A 21,909-nucleotide genomic window follows, 5' to 3' on the forward strand; every position below is an offset into this window, starting at 1 on the left:
GTCCTTTTTGGGGACTCTGCCTCTGGAATCCCCTGCAGCAGCGAGTCCTGCAGGTTAACTGCCTGCTGCCTCTGATGCACACCCCATAGCTGGATGGGGGAGTGAGCCCAGGCGCTGGCCCTGCCCAGCACCTGTGTTGTTCAGTGTCCCTCTCTCAGCGCTTGTCTCCATCTTGAAGCCAAAGTGCTGGATCTGGGCAGTCTCCCTCCTGGGAGTAGCCACAGAGCATGGGGCCTCTGGGCATTGGTGCCACACCACTGATCTGACTTAATGGGTCCTAGCGAGCGTCCCCTGGTTCCGCCACCCCCACCTCTGCTGCAGGGCACTGCCTGCCACTCTGCCCCCTCCTCCCCCTGTCCCCTCCCACCCATCGCCAACCTCCCCAGTCACTATCCCCCCAAGCTCTCCCCAGCTCGTCGGGCTGAGGCTGCAGCTGGCAGGGCCCATCAGCGTGGGGGTCCAAGCCACCTCTCCTTGGGAGGAGGGAGGCCAAGCAGGCCCCAAGCGGCAGGGGAGGGGGGGAGTCGGGCCCTAATGAGTCACAATCCGGCACTCGGGTGGTTCTGGAATTGACAAACATGCTTCTGCAGGCAGCCGGGCCCAGGATCCCCACTGACCCAGAGCCACCCACAGCCTCCTCCTCGGCACAGGCTCAGGGAGCTGCCCAACTCCACTCCCGGCTGGGGCTTGCCATTAGTACTGGCTCATTTCATCCTTTCCCTGCTCTGGCAGCCTCCCCTGCAGCAGTGGCTGGGTGTTAGATCAGGGCCCAAGGGCAAAGGAGCTGGCCCGTCGCTCATGCACTAACAGTTTTCCCAGCACTGTTTGACCAAACACTGCCCTGTGCCTTTCACAGTAAACTCCTTCCCACCACTGACATGCAGCCACCTCTGGGGTGGGGTGCAGCAGCTGTTTAAATGAGCACAACAACCCAGCTAGCTGGTTTAGGACAGGAAGTGAAGAAGAGCCCCACATCCAGGGGAAACTGCAGGGGGCTTGAGGGAAGGACTCTGGCCAGGACACTGGTGGTACGGGAGGAGAGGGGGAGCCACAACTCCTGCCAGTTGTGCGGAGGGGTCGTGCGCTCACTATACAATTCTTGGTGTTACTGCTTCAGCCAGGAATTACCCCACGTTACATATGGGCAGAGAAGTGAAGTGACTTGTCCCAAGCTAGGAACAGAACCCAGTCCTGGTGCCCCGGCCCCCTCTGCACTAATACGTTAAACTTCACTTCCCTACCCAGAGCTGGGGAGAGAACCCAGGCATCCTGGCTCCCAGCCCCCAACTCTACGCACTGCCTCTCCAGTCAATAGTTTGGATTTCAGAGCATCCCACTCGCTGGACAGAAGGTCCCAGACTCTGAGACCAGGTGCTGTGTTGGGGCACCTGGGATTCAACGTTTTACCCACAGGCTCCCTGGCCTGCCTGGGGGAGGGGTGATAGCCTGGCCAGCATAGCCAGCCCTCAGCTCCATAGACAGCCTGGCCCCTCGAGCCAGGCCAGACCTCCCAGCAACGCTGCCGATGCACCAGCCTGGGTGTGACCGTCCCCCTGGACAGGGTGCAGCTAATGGGGCAGCTCCTCCTGGGCCACTGAGCATTGGGAACCGCACGGGTGCAAGAATGGGCCATTAAAGAGGGGTATTTCCTCACCCCCTGCCCCCACCATCCCCTGGTGCTGAGTCGTGGAGCCAGAGCTGACACAAAGGAACCCCAGTCTGTATGACACACACCGAGCAGTGCCCAGCAATGACACCATCAGACTTAATCCTGGGGTCACGGTGCTGCTATCTCCTCACTTCCCCATCCGCAGTCGGGCTGGGCTTACAGCTGTGTAAGGCTGATGTCCCATGGGGAGCGTAGCGCTGCTTTGCTCATTAAAGCCTGGTTTGTTGTCTGGCAGGTGGTGCCGAGCGTGGTGATGGGGAGGCAGGCAAGCGCTTCCAAGATTTATTGGCTTTAATTAATTAACGTGTTTGTTTCTCCCATAGTCGCTTGGCCCCGCTGAGCACTCAGCTCTGGCACAAACCCATTCGATAAAAACAATTCCTGATCTGCAGCCCAGCCCAGATTAACTCCAGCTGCGCCACCAAGTACCTGAGCCTGTCACACAGCAATAGCGTCTTCTGCATAGGCGCCCCCCGGGACAGGATCATGCTAGTCCCCATTTACTGAAGGGCAAACTGAGGCACAGAGCATAGCGGACAGATTTCCCAAAGTGCTCAGTGTGATGGGGACAGACCAGGTGCCAGCTCATGCCAGAGTCCCGGGGCTGAGTTGAACACTGACAACCCCCTAGCTGGAATTCTCCCATGTACTAGTGTTGTTACGACAGATATTAGTGTGATAAGAAGGTGTTTAGTGTTTAGACTTTATTGAATGCTTGTGAGCTGCTGCAGCATTAATCTCACATAGCATTAATCTCACATCCATCTCACTCTGGATCCCATGTCGCAAGGTAATATTTGTGCACTGGCATTGTGAGTCTCTGCGTAAATCACCAGCCAGGAGAGAGACATTAACTAGTGGGAAGGGCCAAGCTTCAGCAGAAGGTGTCACACCCTTCCCAAAAGGCAAGACCATCCCTACCAGATGGACTATTGTGAAGATGAGTCCTGCAAGTGGATTCCACTCCTTGGAGCTAAGATCAAAGTGCAGCGTCTGTTCTTATCAGTTTAATATCTGATCGTTTCTTTATCTGAGGATTGTATGTTAAATTGATTTTTGAAACAAGGGGATGGAACAGGAGCTGCTCTGTTCACCCCACGCATTGACCTGGTATTGCACTGTCTCCAAGACCAGCAGTTCAGAGCACATGGCAGAAGGGAGATGAAAACCCCAAACAAAAGGAACTTGGCCTGTCTCTGGTGCGTAGCCTCTGGGGGGACCAGGTGTTTCTAAGCGTGAGTGAGTGATCCCCAGCTGCTTAGCCTGGCTTAGCCCGAAGGGCACACAGAGCTTGCTGATTAGAGATGCTTCTATTCCCTTCTGACTGGAATGTGTGTGTGTGCGCGTGTGTGTGTTTACCTGCTTCACCCTTGTAAATAACTCGCTGGTTTCCTTTCCCTGGTTAATACATCTGTATATAGTTTATTATAGGACTGGCTACAAGCGTTGTCGTGGGTGTGAAATCTGAGGTACAACTGACCTGGGGTAAGTGGCTGGTCCTTTGGGACTGGAAGTAACCTGACGATTGCTGTGATCCCTGGTGTAAGGGACCATCTGTCACAAAGAGATGCTCCCCTGGGTGTTGAAATAGATGGGAGTACCAGGGAGACTGGCTGTGACTCCAGGTTAAGGCTGGTACAGCGCCTGAGGAGTTTACACTTAACGGCTGGTTGGAGAAATCTCATTGTAGCCCTCACAGCCAGTTTGGGGTTGTGCCCTGCTTCCTAACAGCCTGCCCTGAGATTTGTACCATGCTCTTGAGCCGTCTCAGGCAGCATTCAACTCACCCCTCCTGCTAGGAGCAATAGAGATGCCTCTGCCCCCTCCGAGAGCCAGGGGCGCCGAACACTTTGGAAAATGTCAGCTACAGATTCTGTGGTGGCAGCAGCAGGCACTGAACCCTGTTCTCTTCAGCGCACAGCCTGAAACCATCCTTCTGCCAGGCACCAGTCCTGGGGAGGCGCCGCTCATGCTGGCCTGTCTGGGCCTTCTGGAGGGCCCAACACACCATGCTCTCTCTCAGGGGGCTTGGTATTTACCTTGGTTTGGTCTATATTTACCCCCCCACACACTTTCTCACAATGGGATGTGTCTGACCCCCATTCCTGTAGTACTTCAGCACATCACAATCCCTCCCAATACCTGTGTGAGGCAAAGCTACTATCCCCTTTCACAGCTGGGAAAACTGTGACAGCATACGCCCCTGTATTCACACCCTACACACTACTGTAACAATACACCCCTGTATTCACACCCTGCATGTCACTGTAATAATACACCCCTGTATTCACACCCTGCATGTTACTGTAATAATATGACCTGTAGTCACACTGTAAACACTACTGCAATAATACACCCCTTTATTCACACCCTGCACACTACTGTAATAATACACCTTTGTTTTCACACCCGACACACTATTGTAAAATACACCCTTGTATTCACACCCTGCTCATTACTGTAATACATCCCTCTATTCACACCTTACACACTAATGTAATAATACAGCCCTATATTCACACCCTGCACACTACTGTAATAAAACACACGTGTTCACACTCCTGCATGTTACTGTAATAATATAGCCTGTGTTCACACCCTACTGTAATACACCCCTGTATTCACACCCTACACACTATTGCAAAATACACCCCGTATTCACATCTTACACTCTACTGTAATAATACACCTCTGTAGTCACACCCTGCACACTGTTGCAATAAACTTTTGTACAAGGTGTGACCCGGTATGCCTGGGTCAGCCATCACTGGAAATGCCAAGGTCAGGGCAGGCTGCAAAAGGAAGAGCAGATCTTCCCAAAACTGGTGGGTAACACTGAAGTTTAAACTCCCCAACCAGTCACAAACTGTGCTTCTGATCCCCCACACTGGCTATCAGTAAGCAAAAAAAGAAATCACACAGCCCCCTTCAGTGCATTCCACGTTTGGATCTTACCCAAATCCCGCGCCGCCAGCCAGTCCTTTAGTGTCCAAAACTAGAGGTTTATTATGCAGGTTCCTTCCTGATGCCCCTAGGACCAGTCTGGCCCAACATCAGGTTTGTTTCCCCCCCCCCCCCACCCGAACACGGCCAGTTTGGATCAGTTTGATCGAATCAAGACCCTGGGCACAGGTTCATTTGGGAGGGTGATGCTGGTGAAACACAAAGAGACTGGTGTCGCGGAGTGTGGGGGAAACAAGGCCCTACACCCCTGGCTTCCTGCGATTCACCAGGACTCTCAGCCAGCCAGTAAAGCAGGTCTATTTAGCGGACAGGAACACAGTCCAAGACAGGTCTTGCAGGCACAGACAACAGGATCCCTCCCAGTTAGGTCCATCTTGGGGCCCCAGGGGCACGACAGCCCCATTGCGGGGGTCAGAGCTCTGTCTGGGCTCCCCTCCTTCCCCAGCCAGCTCCTGAAACTCTCTCACTCCTCAGCGTATCCTCCCCCGCCCCCAACACTCCTCACTCAGCATTCACAGACCACATTAAGAACAGTCCCAGTTCCTCACAACTGGGAATCACTATGCCATGAAGATCTTGGAGAAACAGAAGGTGAGATGCTGGGGGCTTCCGTGCAGATCTGGCCTGGGGCCATGGAAAACTCAGTGCAGGGGAGGGAATTGGAGCTTAATCCTGCCACGGGATGCAGGAGAGGGGAATATGTGGGAGTGCTGCTCGCATACAGGAGGCTAAGAGGGGTGAGCTGGTTAATTGTGGTGGTGGTGGGCTGGGTGGGTTCACACAGCTGTGCCCGTCTGCACCTGGAGAGGCGATGCCGCCATCCTTTTGCTCGCCCCCCAAAAGATCTTTGCCCTGCATGATCTCAGCAGTACCTGGGTTATACCTGTGCTGGGGTGGGGGGATGCCTGCTGGGTCTATCATTCTCAGTGCCAACCCAGAACAGCTGGTGTGGTCTGAGCCATGGGATGTGTGTGACTCTCATGTGACTGGGGGCTTGGAGCTGAGATTGTCCGATCACCCAGATCGGAGCTGGGAGGGAGATGATATTGGGACTGGTCTGGGAGCTGGTATCAGCTCAGAAATCCAGGGGCTGGTGCTGTGAGACCTCCTGGAAGTCAGGGCCCCTCTGGTCCATCTCCAGGCTACCCCCATTGCTGCAGAGAATGGGAGAAGCTCCTCACGGTTGCTGGCGAGGCCCACTAACCGGTGCCACCCGTCCTGAGCCCTGGCTTCTCTTGCAGGACATGGCTTCCGGTAAGGCTCACATTGGCAAGCCAGCCCCAGGCTTCCACGCCACGGCCGTGGTGGATGGAGCCTTCAAAGAGATCAAACTCTCCGACTACAAAGGTAAGAGAGATGTGCTGAAGGCTCTGCCCTGAGGCACTGGGAGTGGAGCTGCTGGGAGCTCCCCCCACAGCCAGCGCTCCTGCCCTGCTCCCCGCAGCGCCCCCTGCTGGTACTGTATTAGCAGGACATTCTGTGCATCGAGGAACCCTGGGAATACTGGGGCCCTCTACAGGGGATTCTGCCAGAATCTGTCTGCCTGCATGGCAATGGGGAACGGGGTCACTGCCTCTAGGGCAGGGGTGGGCAAACTACAGCCCGGGGGCACAGTTGATGGTTTATACCAGGCCTGCAAGACAGCCCGATACTCCACGCGCCTGCCCTTTGCCCAACAGCCCCATCCCCTCCTTGTGTCGTCAGTGGATTTCCCCCCTCACGCCCCTGAGGGGAGGGCTGTGTTGTCAGCCCCATTGCATTGATGGGGAAACTGAGGCACAGAGAGACATGAGCCTGGTCTACACACAAGCTTTGTTGGTCTGGGTTTGTTACGGGGACATGAGAGAAAAAATCCCCCCTGTAACTGATGCAGCTGTGGTGGCAGAGCCCCTGGGTAGATGCCGATATGCTGGCCAAGCAGTCCTTTCGCCACTGTAGCTTATTTTACCTGGGGTACTGGTGCCAGCTGTGCCAAGAGAAGCTTTGGCAGGTATAAGCTGAGTGTCCGTCAGGAGGCTTTGCTGGTTCACCCATCCCATTGCGCCAGCAAACCCTTCATGGCCGATACTGTTTTATTGGTGTCCAGGCATGTTTTCCCCAATGGCTCGTTCTGTTTGGGCCAGTGAAATAAGCGACAGCGGCAGGCGCGTGTTGATGCCAGGTTTGCCCGTGGCTACACTGGGGCTTTCACCGGACTAGAAGCGTGGCCAAGCCCCCTCCCCCAACATTGACTTCTCCAGGGCAGAGACGCACCCCGAGGGCACCTGGGAGTCTGCAGCTCAGTAAGGACCTGAAGCCGGGGAGTCTTCATCCCAGGCTGGTGCGTGAATCTCTGGGCCGCTGTCCCTCTGCCACAACAGGAGTGGCTCTGGCAAAGGGATCTCCCTCACTAGGGGCTCGCTATGGCTCTGCCAGGCTGGTCTGGTCCAACAGCGCATCTTAGGGGCGTGGTATGGGGCACAGCTGGCCTGGCTGCCAGCGGTTGGCACCAGGGTCTGATCTCTGCTCCCCTCGCCCCCCAGGTGTACTCCCTGGACAGGCCACAGACCTTCCACATCTGGTTCAACCCCTACCGCGCCTTGGAAAAGAACAAGGAGCAGGAGATGCTGGCAGAGCAGATTGCCACGTTGTGTGACACCCTGGAGGAGTATCCAGCCATCCGCTACCGGAACTGAGTGTGCCTGGGGGGGAGGGGTACCCAGCTATCCCCTATAGGCAGGAGTGGCGAGTTATATGGGCTCATGGTGCCTGGGCTCCACCAATATTCAGGGCCCCGGTCTCTGTCTCCCGGCCCTGCCTGCCACCCCCGTGTACCTCCCCCGGAGCATCCCTGCCTGTGCTCCACTCCATGCTGTGCTCCCTCACCCGCTGCTGCCACTGCTGGCTACAAGGGAGCAGCACTAGGGGCAGGCTGAGGTGACTGCTGTGCCTGCGGAGGGAGGAGGGGAGGACGCATATGGTGTCGTCCCCCCAGGCAGGTGACTCCGAGTTGACTCTGGGGGGGGCAGGGGAGGACTTATCCTGGCTGGATCTCCAGTGTCATGCTGGGGGGCGCTTGCTGCTGCTGGCAGGGAGAAGGTTGGGGGAGTACTCCGCTTTGCCCCCCCCAGCCCTGCCTGCTGCACCCCAGACTCCTCATCCCTGTCCCAGACCCATGCCCATCACACCCTCCTGCACCTCAAACCCGTCCCAGCCCAGAGCCCTCACCCAGCATCCAAACTCTCTCCCAGAGCCCACACCCCTCCTGCACCCAAACTCCCTTCTGCAGCTCCTTGTGCACCCGAACCCCTTGTCCCAGCCCAGAGCCTGCACTTAAACTCCCTCTCAGAGCTCACACCCCAAACCGCCTCCTTCACCGAAACTGCATCCCAGAACCCGCACCCCAAACTGCCTCCCGCACCCAAACTCTGTGTGTGTGTAGGGGGGAGGGGAGGCAGGATTTGGACCTGTTCTGGGCACCACCCAAAATGATACAAACCTGGCATCCCTGCCTATAGGAAGTGAGTGTGCCAGGGGAGATACCCGGCCACCCGCTACAGGAAGTGAGTGTGCCCAGCGGGAGAAGGGTACCTGGTCATCTCCTACAGGAAGTGTGTGTGCCCCTGGCGTGGAGCTGTTTCTGACCCACAGGGTTTCTCATTGCTGCAGGGTCCATGAAGAGAACTTCTACCTGGCTCATGCTGTGCTGGCCAAACTCAAGGTGTTCAAGGAATACGAGCCCAGCATGGGAGAGGGGAGTGAGCTGTGCCGGCCATGCCCTCGCCCTGGGACAGAGCCGCGGGGGGAGCACATGAGAAGTAGAAGGAAGGAGGAGTGATTTCGAACCTGCCTGGAGATCCTGGCGGGGGGAGGGGTGGGGTCTAGACCCCCTTGGAGATCCTAGGGGTGGGCAGAACAATAGCATTCCCTGTGTGCGGACTACTGGCCCCAGCCCTTCTCTAACACTGGCCGTGGGCAGATCTCAAAGTGCTCTACAAAGGCCAGTGTCCTTATCCCTTTTGTGCACATAGGGAAACCGAGGCACCGCCTGGGGAAGTGGGTGCCCAGCACAATCTCTCTGTTTATAAACAGGGCAGTTTGATCACAGAACTAAGCTTTGCACACGGAGCCTCTTCCACATCTGGACACTCCTGTCTGTGTGCTCCTACACCCATCCCCATGGTATCGGAACCTCACTAATGAATTCAGCCTCCCAGGGGAGGCGGGGTGGTCTGTGTTACAGATGGGAAACTGAGGCATGCAGGGAGTCTGTCAGAGCAGGATTAGAACCCAGCTCTCCTAAGCCTTAGCCACAAGTCAGCCCTGGCCTGTGGGCTCCCCCCAGCTCCTGCCGTCCCCATCCCACCCCCAGCAGAGGGGAGCTGCAAACCCATCCTGCCCTGGATTCTCGCACAGGAAACCCAGTGCCTCCTATCCCCCTAGGAGAAGCAAAGTGATGTAAAATCCAAGACCTGCCCAGATCTCCCTGTACTGTTGCCTCTGCTCTTGCTTCCAGTCTTTGCTGAGCTGCTGGGAGACTGTGCACCTGTGACCACCTGGGAATGTTTGTAATATCTTTTATGAATCTGATGTGTGCCTCATTTAAACAGCTGCTGCACCCCACCCCAGAGGTGGCTGCATGTCAGTGGTGGGAAGGAGTTTACTGTGAAAGGCACAGGGCAGTGTTTGGTCAAACAGTGCTGGGAAAACTGTTAGTACATGAAGGACGGGCCAGCTCCTTTGCCCTTGGGCCCTGATCTAACACCCAGCTGCAGGGGAGGCGGCCAGAGCAGGGGCTTCAGGGAAAGGATGAAATGAGCCAGTACTAATGGCAAGCCACAGCCGGGAGTGGAGTTGGGCATCTCCCTGAGCCTGTGCCGAGGAGGAGGCTGTGGGTGGCTCTGGGTCAGTGGGGATCCTGGGCCCGGCTGCCTGCAGAAGCATGTAGAAGCAGCAAAGAATCCTGTGGCACCTTATAGACTAACAGAAGCATGTTTGTCAATTCCAGAACCACCCGAGTGCCGGATTGTGACTCATTAGGGCCCGACTCCCCCCCTCCCCTGCTGCTTGGGGCCTGCTTGGCCTCCCTCCTCCCAAGGAGAGGTGGCTTGGACCCCCATGCTGATGGGCCCTGCCAGCTGCAGCCTCAGCCCGACGAGCTGGGGGGAGCTTGGGGGGATAGTGACTGGGGAGGTTGGTGATGGGTGGGAGGGGACAGGGGGAGGAGGGGGCAGAGTGGAGGCAGTGCCCTGCAGCAGAGGTGGGGGTGGCGGAACCAGGGGACGCTCGCTAGGACCCATTAAGTCAGATCAGTGGTGTGGCACCAATGCCCAGAGGCCCCATGCTCTGTGGCTACTCCCAGGAGGGAGACTGCCCAGATCCAGCACTTTGGCTTCAAGATGGAGACAAGCTCTGAGAGAGGGACACTGAACAACACAGGTGCTGGGCAGGGCCAGCGCCTGGGCTCACTCCCCCATCCAGCTACGGGGTGCGCATCAGAGGCAGCAGGCAGTTAACCTGCAGGACTCGCTGCTGCAGGGGATTCCAGAGGCAGAGTCCCCAAAAAGGACTGAGGCATCCCAGGAATGAGGCTATTCCTATTACTGTTTAATCCTTACTGGGTGGCCAGCTGTCACTGACAGTCTCCTGTTTGGTTGGTGCTTTTCCTAAAGCCTCAGCTCCTGGAGTCATGTGAAGACATGAGACTTGACACTTTCCTTTAAGAAAACATAGCAGCGTCTAGCCCTGGTGCCTGCCTGGGAAAAAAGATGGAAAATGTGACCAAGTGCGACAGGCTGGAAACCAGGAGGCAATGACGGAGCCCCGAAGCCATGCTTGTGATTTTGTGGGGTCAGACTCCTCATTAGGAACATTTCGGGCTGGTGGGACTGTCTGTAGATCAGGCAGTATTGCCATTTTAGGGGTGTTATAGGAACACCTAGAGACCCCTAATTGAGTAGGAGTTCACGGACGGGTTGATTGCAACACAGCTCTGCCACGTACAGCATCATCCCTTGCTTGCTGTGTGATGGCATAGTGCGTCGTGAACGTGTGTGCAGGAGATCGTCGCTGACGTCCAAAGCCCCTGAGGCTGACCTATGTCCCTGTGAGGGCTGTGGGAACCCCCAGGGATTCCAGAGGTGCCAGGGGACAGGCCAGTGGCCCTGAGGCCACGCTGCTGCAGGAGGTGCCATTGGGAATGTCGGCCCTCTGGCAGGGACTCCTCCTCGCTAATGGAGCCTGAGTAGGAGGGACCAGGACGATGCCGAGGTCGTCTGTCTACCCTGGTCATGTCACTGGCCCCAAGGCTCCACTGAGGATCTGCAGGAGGGCGATGACTCTCTGTGCCTCGATGCCAGCGACATGAACCTGGCAATTTACACCTAACACTCAGCGAGCAGTGCCGGTCCATTGAGTGGGAGTGAGAGTGAGTAGGCCACCACGCCGGGGAACGTCAGCGTGCCCGCAGTGATCCGTACCGGTGCTCCGGTGACAGGCTCTCTGGACCGGTGGCTCGAACTGCCAAAGCAGTGCCATACACTGGGAGAGTGGGTAGGGTGCTCTGGGCAGCGGGGCTGCAGGGATGGGTGCTGCACCTCTGCGGGTCTCCACTGTTCCACTGGCGATCGCCGCTTCAAGCTGACCCATGTCCAAGGTGTGGTGAGCAGCCACAGGAGCAGGCTTTGCCAGGCTCCCCCCATCTTAAAAACAGAGAGACTCCCCCCTTCCCCATGGGTGAATTTCTGTCAGCTGAGCCAGGAAAGATCCAGCCACGATCCCACAGCTCAGATTAAAGGCAAAGAAAAGGTTTTCCTGACTCTGGAAGTTGCTGGGGGGGTGGGGGGGTTATTTTTAGGGATGTCAAGGGAACAGCTGGGTGCAAAGGCCAGTGCTGGTGCCCAGGGCCGTGGGCAGAGGTGCGTGCGTGCCAGGGGCGGCTGTGTACACAGCTGGGTTCAGTGACACTGCACCGCCCTGTCCGGGCACGCAGGCTGCCGGGCCGCTTTCCAGCCCTCTGGCCCGGGGAGCAGCGCGAGCGCAAGGAGCTTGGCTGGTATCGGAGCAGCTGGGGAACACGGTGTCCCTGCCAGGAGAGCACCCCATGCTAGGACCAGCAGTGACCCAGAGACAAGAGCCCCCCCAGCCATCGCTCCTATCAGAGGGGCTGCCTGCACCCCACCCCCCGGCTCTGAGCCAGTGTCTCAGTCTCCCTGGCCCCCTTAGACTGTTCAGCCCCGAGGAAAGCCAGCTCAGGGGGCAGGGAATGGGGCCCAGGGGATGAAATCGCAGGCAGATCCGAGTTTGTCTCCTCCAGGCCCAGCCCTGGCTGGTGTGGGAGCGGGAACGGATGTGCCTGGTTCATCCACCTCTCCTGGCAGGGCCGATGCCAACTGTGCCTGTTGGGCCCACACAAGGTCCCCCCCCCACCGGGTCCCAGGGCCAGCTGCAGCCCCTAGCACTGGCTGTCAGAGGGAAGGGGTGGGGGTGGCAGGACTCCTGGGTCCCCCCTGGGGTAGTCAGAGCTCTGTGGGGCAGGGAGCAGCTCTCACCCAGCAGCTGGAGGATGGGGTCTCGGTGGGCAGAGGGCACCCCCTGCTGGCACAGCACCAACCTGGCCAGCCACAGCCTGAATGAGGCCTGGGCAGATAGGGTGCAGAGGCTGGACATGCCTGTAGAGTCTCTCCCCCACCCCCAGCATCAGGGGGCTGGGTTTAAGGGGGGGGGGGGTAGATGAGCTGTGCCCAGCTCCTGCTATGAGCTGCGCTTAATTCCCTGCCCCCACGCCATCCAAGCCCAACACTCAATGCCCCACCCAGCTGCCCCCACCATGCTGGATCCCAGCCCCCGCACCCGAGAACCTGGCAACACTGAGCCAGGACCATCTGGGACCAGCAAGCCCGTCTCCTTCCAGCCTGGGGGCAGCTGTGCTGCGATGGGGGGAGGGAGGGAAGCCAAGAGCCTTCAGGGGGTCTCCCCCCAGCAGAGAATCCCAGACCCTGCAACCGGCTCCCCCCCAGAGCAGGCTGACCCCGCTGTTCTGGGAGACTGGGATTTACCTCCCCAGAGCTGGCCACACACCAGGGAGCTAGCAAGATGCAGCCGACAGCACCACCTAGTGGTGTGAGGTGCTATAGCCTGGGGCCCATCAGAGGTTGGATGATCCACAGGGCACAGCACCAGGCTCGGGGAGCTGGATGGGGACCCCCCACCCGGCAGGGTCACCCAGACTCTGCCCAACCCCCACCAAATTAAGGATCAGACACAAACTGGCTCCTTTTCAAACAAACCCTTTTATTTTAGTCACAAGCTTCCCACCAAATATCCCCTTCCAATGGGGGGGGGCACGGGGCGGGCACCTTCACAGTAGACCAGGTTCTCCACCAGCTGCCCCGAGCTCGGTGCTGCTTGGTGAAGTATTCCTTGCCTTCACCGTGGGCTTGGTGGTGTCACTCCCGGGTTGCCAGCCTGCCGGGCACACTGGAGAAAGCAGGGGAGGGGGGTTAGGAGACCAGAGGAGGGAGCAGGACATCCCTGCTCTGTATTCCCCCCCCCCCACCCCACTTACTTTGCAGATGGGGAAACTGAGGCAGAACAAGGAAAACCTCGGTTTGATGCCAAGTCCTAGGCTACTGTTCTAACCGCTAGGCAACACTTCCTCTCCAGCTTGGAGGCCAAATCAACCATTGCTCCCGACCCCATATGTCCTTCTTTATGTATGCGCCAAAGAGTCTCTCTTAGCACTGGCCTGGGAACAAAAACTTCCCCTCCAGGTAATTTCCACCACCCTGAGGAGATTTGTTGGGCCCCTATACTCTGGGCATATTGTACTTCCTCTGCTGTATATTGAGGAGGAGGGGTCCTGACTTCAGTGTCCTGAGTCAAGAAAAGCCACGCGGCCCCCTCCTGTGCGGCCTCCTTTGCAGCCTGATCAGCTAGTTGATTAAATTTACGTTGTTCAACCTGAGGGGCTTTCCCATGAGCACGCACATGTATTACGGCGACCCGCAATGGAAGCCTCAGAGCTTCCAATAGGGTCTTAATGAGACCTCCGTGGGCAATCTTTTGGCCTGAAGCCGTAATGAATCCCCTTTCTCTCCACAGGGTCCCGTGGGCATGCACCACCATGTAAGCATAACGGCTATCAGTATATAAATTAAGAACTTTTCCGGCTCCTATTCGAAGGGCCTCGATAAGGGCTACTAACTCTGCTGCTTGAGCAGACAAGTTAGGGCTCAATTTAAACTGATATATTCCTTTGTCCTTAACCACCACTGCTGCCCCAGTGTACCATTTGCCATTTATTACATAACTAGACCCATCTACATACCCCTCGATATCGGGGTTCTCCCAGGGCACATCGGAGAGGTCTGGGCGAGGTTTAGTTTCTTGCTGTAAGACTTCAACACAGTCATGAGTGGGGCTGGGCTCATGGTTAACCCATGGGTCGGGCAACAAGGTAGCCGGGTTAAGGGAGCTAACAGCCCTAAAAGTCAAATTGGGGGCTAGCAAAAGCCCTACCTCGTATCGGGAGTGCCGGCTAGGGTTCAAATGTTTCTCTCCGGCACCCGTTCCTAATATTTGAAGTACCCCATGGGGGACTACAACCTCAGTATCTCCACCCAGGGTTAATTTCTCAGCTTCCTGCACGAGGAGGCTAGTTGCTGCAACAGCTCGTAAACAACCAGGCCATCCCCTGGCAACGGGATCTAACACTTTTGAATAATAACCGATGGGCTGCCAGGTTGGTCCTGATTGTTGGCACAGGACTCCTGCTGCCATTCCACCTCTTTCATGGATATAAAGGGTAAATGGCTTTCGCGGATCTGGGAGAGCAAGGGCAGGTGGTTGTGTCAGAGCTGCCTTAAGCTCTCTAAATGCTTTCTCCATTTCCCTGTTCCATGTCCAATGGAGCAAACCTTCCTTCGTTAGAGATTCATATAACGGCTTGGCTTTCCCTCCATAGTCAGGGATCCAGAGCCGACAAAATCCAGTTAGTCCTAAGAAAGCCCTCAGTTCTCGTGGATTACACGGTCGGGGGCTATCGAGGATGATCTGGATTCTTTCTTTCCCTAACCTGCAATTCCCCTGAGAAAGATTATAGCCAAGGAAGATGACCTGATGCTTCACCAATTGAGCTTTTTCTCTAGAAACTTTATACCCCTGCAACCCAAGGTAATTAAGGAGCTCTATCGTTTGTACTTTACAGGATGATTCTGTCTCAGTACTTAAGAGCAGATCATTGCAATACTGGACTATGTTACATGCAGGGTAGTTAGCAAGGAATGGGGCAAGGTCCCTTTTTAGCTGGCTACCAAAAATTTCAGGTGCACAGGTAAGTCCTTGTGGGACAACAGTCCAGAGGTATTGAGCCTTGTAATGTGTGTCTGGATCCTCCCATTCAAATGCAAACAGCTTTTGAGATTCAGGGTGAAGGGGAATGGAAAAGAAGGCATCTTTTAAGTCTATCACAGAGAACCAGCCGTGGTTCTTGGGAATCTGACCCAGTATAGTATGGGGATTCGGAACAACTGGATGGGGGGCTTCTATCAGTTTGTTAATTTGCCTCAGGTCCTGTACCAATCGATATTGTCCATTTGGCTTGGGCACCCCTATTATCGGAGTATTATACGGAGAGGTGCCCTCCCTAAGCCATCCACACCACAAAAATTTGAGAATGAGGGGTTTTAGACCAATTTGTGTAGCTAACTTCAAGGGGTACTGTCGGACACGTACCGTGGTGCTCCTTTCCTTAAGATAAATCCGTACTGGTGAGGCATTCCGAGCTCGTGGGACACCGCCTTGGTCTGCCCAGACCGCGGGATTAACTTCCGGTATTAAAGCCCCTTCTCCACCCTGGCATCTTGTAGAAACATTCCTAGCATTTACTAGAGCCATCTGATAGTTAGAGGCTTGTTGTTTAGGAAGTCTAACTTCAACATTCCCATTGTAAAACGAGATATCTGCCTGTAATTTGGTAAGAATATCCCGTCCAAGCAACGCAATGGGACATGAGGGGCTGCAAACGAATTGATGAGAAATCTGATGGTCTCCTATTCTAACTAGGAGGGGTAGAGTTTTCTCTAATGCCACATTTTGTCCCTCAATCCCCTGCACTATAGCATGTCCTGGAGCCCTATCTTGGGGAGCCTTAGTAAGGGGGAGTAAACTGAGGGCGGCCCCAGTATCAATAAGGGCTTCAACTTGGCGGCCCCCTACTTTAATTTGTACCATGGGATTCAGCTCAGCAGCTTGTGCCGCTAAGAGTCCCTCGGCCGCTGGGTCCCTCGGCCCCCCTATTGGGGAGAGTCACTGCCTGACTCCTCCGTGTTATAGAAAATTGGGAGCGGTGAAACTGCATTCTTGCGTCCCTTTTCCATGGCCCGTCGTTTAGGACATTCATTTTTCCAATGCCCTTCCTCCTTACAGAAGGCACACTGATTCCGTCCTAAACGGGGAACTCTCTTTCTCTCTCTTTCTCTTCCACGTACGTATTCGTTAGTTTCAGCCTTAATCCTAGTGTTTTCATTTCCCTTTCTCAAAGCCATCGCAAGGATCCTAGCCCCCTTTTTCCGTTCTTCATCATCTCGTCTATCATACACCTTTAGAGCAATCTCCAGCAGTTCCTCTATATTCTTTCCTGATGCTCCTTCTAACTTTTGTAACTTCTTTCTAATATCTTCATAGGATTGACCAATGAAGAGGGGAATTAACAGCCGTTTTCCGTTAAGATCCTCAGGGTCTAGATCTGTGTACCTTCTACAGGTATCACAAAGTCGCTCATAAAAGGCGGCTGGGTTTTCATTTTTCTCTTGTCTAATATTAAATAATTTAGCCCAATTGGGGGTTTTTCGAATACAACGTTTCATACCCTGTATATAGCGGAGGCATATTGAGCGTGGTCGCGTTGTCCTATATCAGAATTTGACCAATCGGGGTTGTTTTCAGGTAAACGTGCAACCACGTCAGAAGCGGATGATGTCTCCATTACGTACTCACGGGCTTTTGACAAGACCAATCATTTTTCTTCTTTTGTTAATAACGTATTTAACACAACCTGCATATCCCCCCATGTAGGGTTGTGAGCCGTTATCAGCATTTCAAAAACTGCTGTTAGGGGAGCTGGATCTTCTGAAAATGAAGGATTTTGGTGCTTCCAATTATATAAGTCACTTGTGGTAAATGGGACATATACCATAGTCATTTCACCACTAGGTGACACCGTTTCTCGTTGGGGCATTTGCTGTATCGGGCTGCCTTGGCCAGGTGTACTAGAAAGAGCCAGGGCTGCTTCATTTCTCTTTTGGAGCCTTGTAGTCATTGTAGGGCCATCCAAATGGGGTAGTTTGAGTGATTATCTGTTCTTGTTCTACTTTTCCATTTTCTTCCTCATTCCTTATGACAGGTAGACCTGGGTATAAGGGAGGAGGAATTACGAATTCTGGGGCTTGTGGAATTACAGGGGGAGGGCATGGCTTTTTGACGGGGGTTCTGGGGTTCCTACTTGGGACTCGGGCCATCAAAATCTTAAGGGTCTTTTGTCTGCATTTCTGTAACCAAGGAGGGGGATTGGCCACCAGGTCCTGCCATATATCAATATATGGATACTGGTCCCAATGCCCATCTCAGGTCACAATATCATATACGGCTTGTACAATCTCTAATTTCAGCGTTCCACCATCTGGCCATTCTACCCCAAATGTTGGCCATTCTATGGTGCAAAATTTTATAAGATCGTCTTTGCTTAATACTATTCCATAATCCGCCTGGCGTCTAAACGCCGTCCAATTATCTAACATACATCCCAGGGGTGTTCCAGAATAATAACTCTGAGTAGACCCCATGACTCTGAAACACAACACAACCTATATACACAAATAAAAGGGGCTATGCATTCATTCAGGTATCCACTGGGTCACAAGGTTCAGCTGACCCCCCTTGCAATCAAGATATCCTGGTCATCGGGTTTCCCCTTGCAGGAGTCTTGGGGCAGCTAGAGTCAGCTTAAGTCCCAGACCTGGTCAGCGGCAATCACTCACTCATTCACATTTACAATACAATTTTCAATTTTCCACTGTACAATCAGGAGGGCAAATAGGATTACTCCTGATAGGAGCAAGAGTCCCATTGATTGTGCAATATTGCCCATTCATGTATAGGATCAAGGCTTCCTTATCTAAATCCTACCATACAATAGGATAGCATCATAGGTATTCACAAAACTATAACAATGTTACCAGTAATATACCTTCCCGTTAGTCAGGCTGCCTCAAGGTTTCCGTTGTCCAACCCACACTTCGGGGGCGTTATTCCTCAAATTCTGGAGGGAAACGCACTTACCACCCGGAGTGGCCGCGTCCGGCCTGGGGACGTTGAAGAACCAAAACTCAGTGCTCTTGTGTCCTGTTGGGACCTACTCTAGAGAGGACACCATCACCCCGTCCGGCTATGGTGGTTCGAGAACACGAGCCGCACAATCAGCTCGAGGTGGCCACTTTTCTCGACACCAACCTACTAGCCCCCAGCAGCGCTAGCGCCCTCTACAGGGAGGGTTCCATCTGGGGTGCCAATTGTTAGCTAAATGGGCTCGTTTCTCCCCGGAGCTTAGTCAATTTCTCCAAAGAGAAACACAGAGAGCAAAACTGAGTTTGTTATACAGACTCTTTATTGAGCGATCAGCTGAGCGGGTGCCTCCCTCGACTAGTGCCAGAGGAAGGACACCCTGACACAAGATTTTCATTACATTTATATAGTATTTCTGATGTCATATCAGACCATATTGACAGAAACATGTTTTCCTAAGCCAGGGACAGTGGGTACATAGGTTTATTTATCTGCTGACACAGACATTCCACGTTTCTCTCCTTGACCAAAGAACTTAGTAGCAATGTTTGTTAGGACAACAGGTCATTAGCTCTAAATCATTGCATAAAGGAATCAAAGTCAAACTGTTTTATCTATCAGGAGGGGAGACCCATCAGGGTGGCGCTGTCCCGCTGAGCTAAGTGTGGCGTTGGGGCGGGTCCCTGAGCCTCATGCTCTGCCTCCCCACTGCAGGAGGAGCTGGAGCATCTCAACCAGGCCAATGAGATCAACCGGGTGGAACTGCAGCTGGACGTGAGTGAACACGGCTCCCTGCAGGGCTGATCGCCGCACCTCGGATTCAGCGTGACCCTGCCACGACCAGCCTTGCGTTACAGCCCTGTCCAGGCCCCGGAGATACCCTGCAGCTCCCACCGATTGTTTCTGTGCTGGGCCAGTGAGCTGGCTGTTTCTTTGTGGTGGTTGCAGCCCTTACTGGGCATTGTGACCCTTGGAGCTGCTTCCGTAGCCCCTGCACTTCCCTGCGAAGCTAAGCAGGGTTGGGCTGGATTAGCACTGGGACGGGGTGGGCGGCTGGGGTGCTCTCTGGCAGTCTGTCCCAGTGTGGGGCCTGTGCTACAGGTTGCGGGGTGGGGAGCTCAGCAGGGGGTACTCTCCCCTGGTGGTCGGTACTGGCCCCAGTTCAGCATTAGGGGGTGCTGTGCTGCAAGGAGTGGGGTAGGGGCTCAGCAGTGGTCGCTCTCCCCTGGCTGTCAATGCTGGCCCCAATGCTGCTGCTCTCCTCCCCGCTACAGGAAGCCAGGACCACATACCGCAGGATCCTCTCTGAATCCGCCAGGAAGCTCAACACCCAGGGCTCCCAGCTGGGGAACTGCATCGAGAAAGCGCGTCCATACTATGAGGCCCGTCGCCTGGCCAAGGAGGTGTGAATGCTCCCCTCTGCCCTGCCCCCTGCCTGGTGTAGCCCCCGCCCCGAGACATGCCAAAATCAAACTCCTGGGTTCTGTCCTGGCCCTGGGGAGCGAGTGGTGTCTAGTGGGTTAGAGCAGGGGCTGGGAGTCAGGACACCGGGGTTCTATCCCTGCTGTGGAAGGGGGGGTGGGGTCTAGTGGTTAGAGCATGGGGGCTGAGAGTCAGGATACCTGGGTTCTATCCCTGCTCTGGGAGAGGAGAGGGGGCAGGAGTCCCTTGCTCTGCACATGCCCTCTCTCTGTGACTTTCCTTTCCCCTCCACACAGGCTCAGCAGGAGACGCAGAAGGCAGCACTGCGGTACGAACGGGCGGTCAGCGTGCACAACGCCGCCCGCGAGATGGTCTTTGTGGCGGAACAGGGAATCATGGCCCACAAGAACCGGCTCGACCCCACCTGGCAGGAGATGCTCAACCATGCCACCTGCAAGGTGAGACATTGGGGTGGGGCTGGAGCTGGAGCTGGAGGTTGTACTCCCCATGTAGGGGGGAACCACACCACCTGCAAGGTGAGACATGGTGGAGAGGCAGTGGGCTGTACCAAGCACATGGGTGGAGTCGGGGGGGAAACCATGTCACTGGGAAAGTCAGACATGGGGACTGGGCCAGGGAGCCATACCAGTCACAAGGGCCAGGGGAATTATACCAACTACATGGAGGTGCTGATGATGCTACCTGCTAGGGGAGAGCTGGGGGACCACACTGGCTGGGCACAGGGGGAGGAAGATTTGCCATCTGCATGGTGAGAGCTGGGTGCATGGAGCTCAGGGACATGGTGGCGGCAATAACCGAATGATCACGCCATCTGCCAGAGGAGAGATGGGGATGCCACAAGGACCATACCTGCACAGAGAATGGGGGTGTGGTAGGTTGCACCCTCTGAGGGAGGTGACAGCCTGAGTCCCTGTTGGGGAGGGACAGACTGGGAGGGGTGATGGAACTGGATGCGGTGTGTGTGGGAGGGTGGGGAGTGGATGGAGGTGATTGAGATCTGCAAGGCTCTGTGTATGTGGGGACACAGGCTGGGTGGGAACGGAGGTCCGTCCGAGCTGTGCGTCGTCCTGCTCTGGCTGCAGGTGAATGAGGCGGAGGAGGAGCGGATGCACAGCGAGCGGGAGCACCAGCGCGTCACTCGGCTCTGCCAGCAGGCTGAAGCCAAGGTGCAGAGCCTGCAGAAATCCCTCAAGCGTGTCATCGTGAAGAGCAAGCCCGACTTCGAGCTCAAGGCCCAGTTCAACCAGATCCTCGAGGTGAGGCGTTACAGCCCCACTGCGATCCCGGGAGTGCCGGGGCGTACACATGCATGCCCGCCCCCACTAAGACCCCGGTGTCAGTGCTTTGGGGGCTGAGTGCGTGTGCGGCTTGGGTGAGATGTACCCACCCCTCTGAGATCCCACAATGCCCTGGGTGGCATCTGTTCCTGCCAGCCTTTGTTGCTGCTCCCTACCCAGGAAGGGATGGGTTTTCTCATGGCTGATGCCCTCCCCTGGCTGTGGGGCCCAGAGCAGGGAGAGATGTGAGGCTGTGATTGAGTTTGGAGAGGGGTGGGGTGTGTGTGTGTGTGTGTGTTTGTGCATGCACATGTGCGGATAACTGAGGAAGAATGTGGGCGGGCTGAGCATGCAGAGGGTGGATTGAATTTATAGGATGGAGATAGGGGGTGTCTTTCTATCATGGGTTTGGTGCCCCCCCCCCCACCCTGAGGAGCACAAGGCCAAGGGGGCTGGAGTGGGGAGGTGGGATGTGCAGGGAGGGTTTGGGGGTGCTATGTGGCGTCAGAGGGATCTGTGTAACCGCTGATGTCCTCCAATCCCCAGGAGTACAAGGCCAAGGTGACGGGGCTGGAGCAGCAGGTCTCCCAAGCCAAAATGCGCTACTCGGTGGCGCTTCGTAACCTGGAGCAGATCAGTGAGCAGATCCACGCCTGGCGGCTGCAGCGCCTCATCGAATGCCAGGCCTCGCCAGTAGGGGCAGAGGCAGGGGCTGGCCTGGGCGCTGAGTGCCCCCCCCCCCCACGGACACGCTCTCCATGCTCAGCTTGCAGACCATTGCCTCCGACCTGCAGAAGTTTGATTCAGTGGAGCATCTGCTGGGGCTGTCGGACGCCACCAGTCTCAACAGCGATGAGCTGGAGGAGCAGGAGCAGCGACGGGGCGGACAGAGCCAGTTCAAGCACCACCGCAGCATCAGCCTCTAACCCACCTCCCTGGTCCTTCCCCTGTACATCCCTGTACATCCCCCATCTGCCTACTGGGCTGGCAGCCTGTCAGGTCCTATCAGCTCAGCAGGGGGTGCTGTGCTGCAGGAAGCAGGGTGGAGGCTCGGTAGGGGGTGCTCTCCCCACCCAGTCAGGGCTGACCCCAGTACCCCAGAGCGGTGCTAGGGGGCGCTGTGCTGCAGTTTCTGGTTTTCGCACAAAGGGTCAAAGCAAAGCCGTGACTGTTGTTAAAGAGCCCTTGCAATAACCCGGGTGTAAAATTCTCTCCTTCTGGAAATCCTCAGCCCAT

At 55.6% G+C, this 21,909-nt stretch overlaps 1 non-coding gene and 1 pseudogene across 1 annotated transcript; both read left to right on the forward strand.

The window, feature by feature from the left end:
• Positions 1-2,628: 2,628 nt before the first annotated feature.
• LOC120393594 lies at positions 2,629-2,811 on the forward strand. Its single transcript, XR_005592083.1, has one exon. It is a non-coding gene; the product is annotated as a U2 spliceosomal RNA (small nuclear RNA).
• Positions 2,812-5,200: 2,389 nt separating this feature from the next.
• On the forward strand, positions 5,201-21,599 carry LOC120393567 (annotated as a pseudogene).
• Positions 21,600-21,909: the final 310 nt, after the last annotated feature.

The sequence above is a fragment of the Mauremys reevesii genome, unplaced genomic scaffold, assembly GCF_016161935.1.
Source record: "Mauremys reevesii isolate NIE-2019 unplaced genomic scaffold, ASM1616193v1 Contig24, whole genome shotgun sequence".
Taxonomy (NCBI): domain Eukaryota; kingdom Metazoa; phylum Chordata; order Testudines; family Geoemydidae; genus Mauremys; species Mauremys reevesii.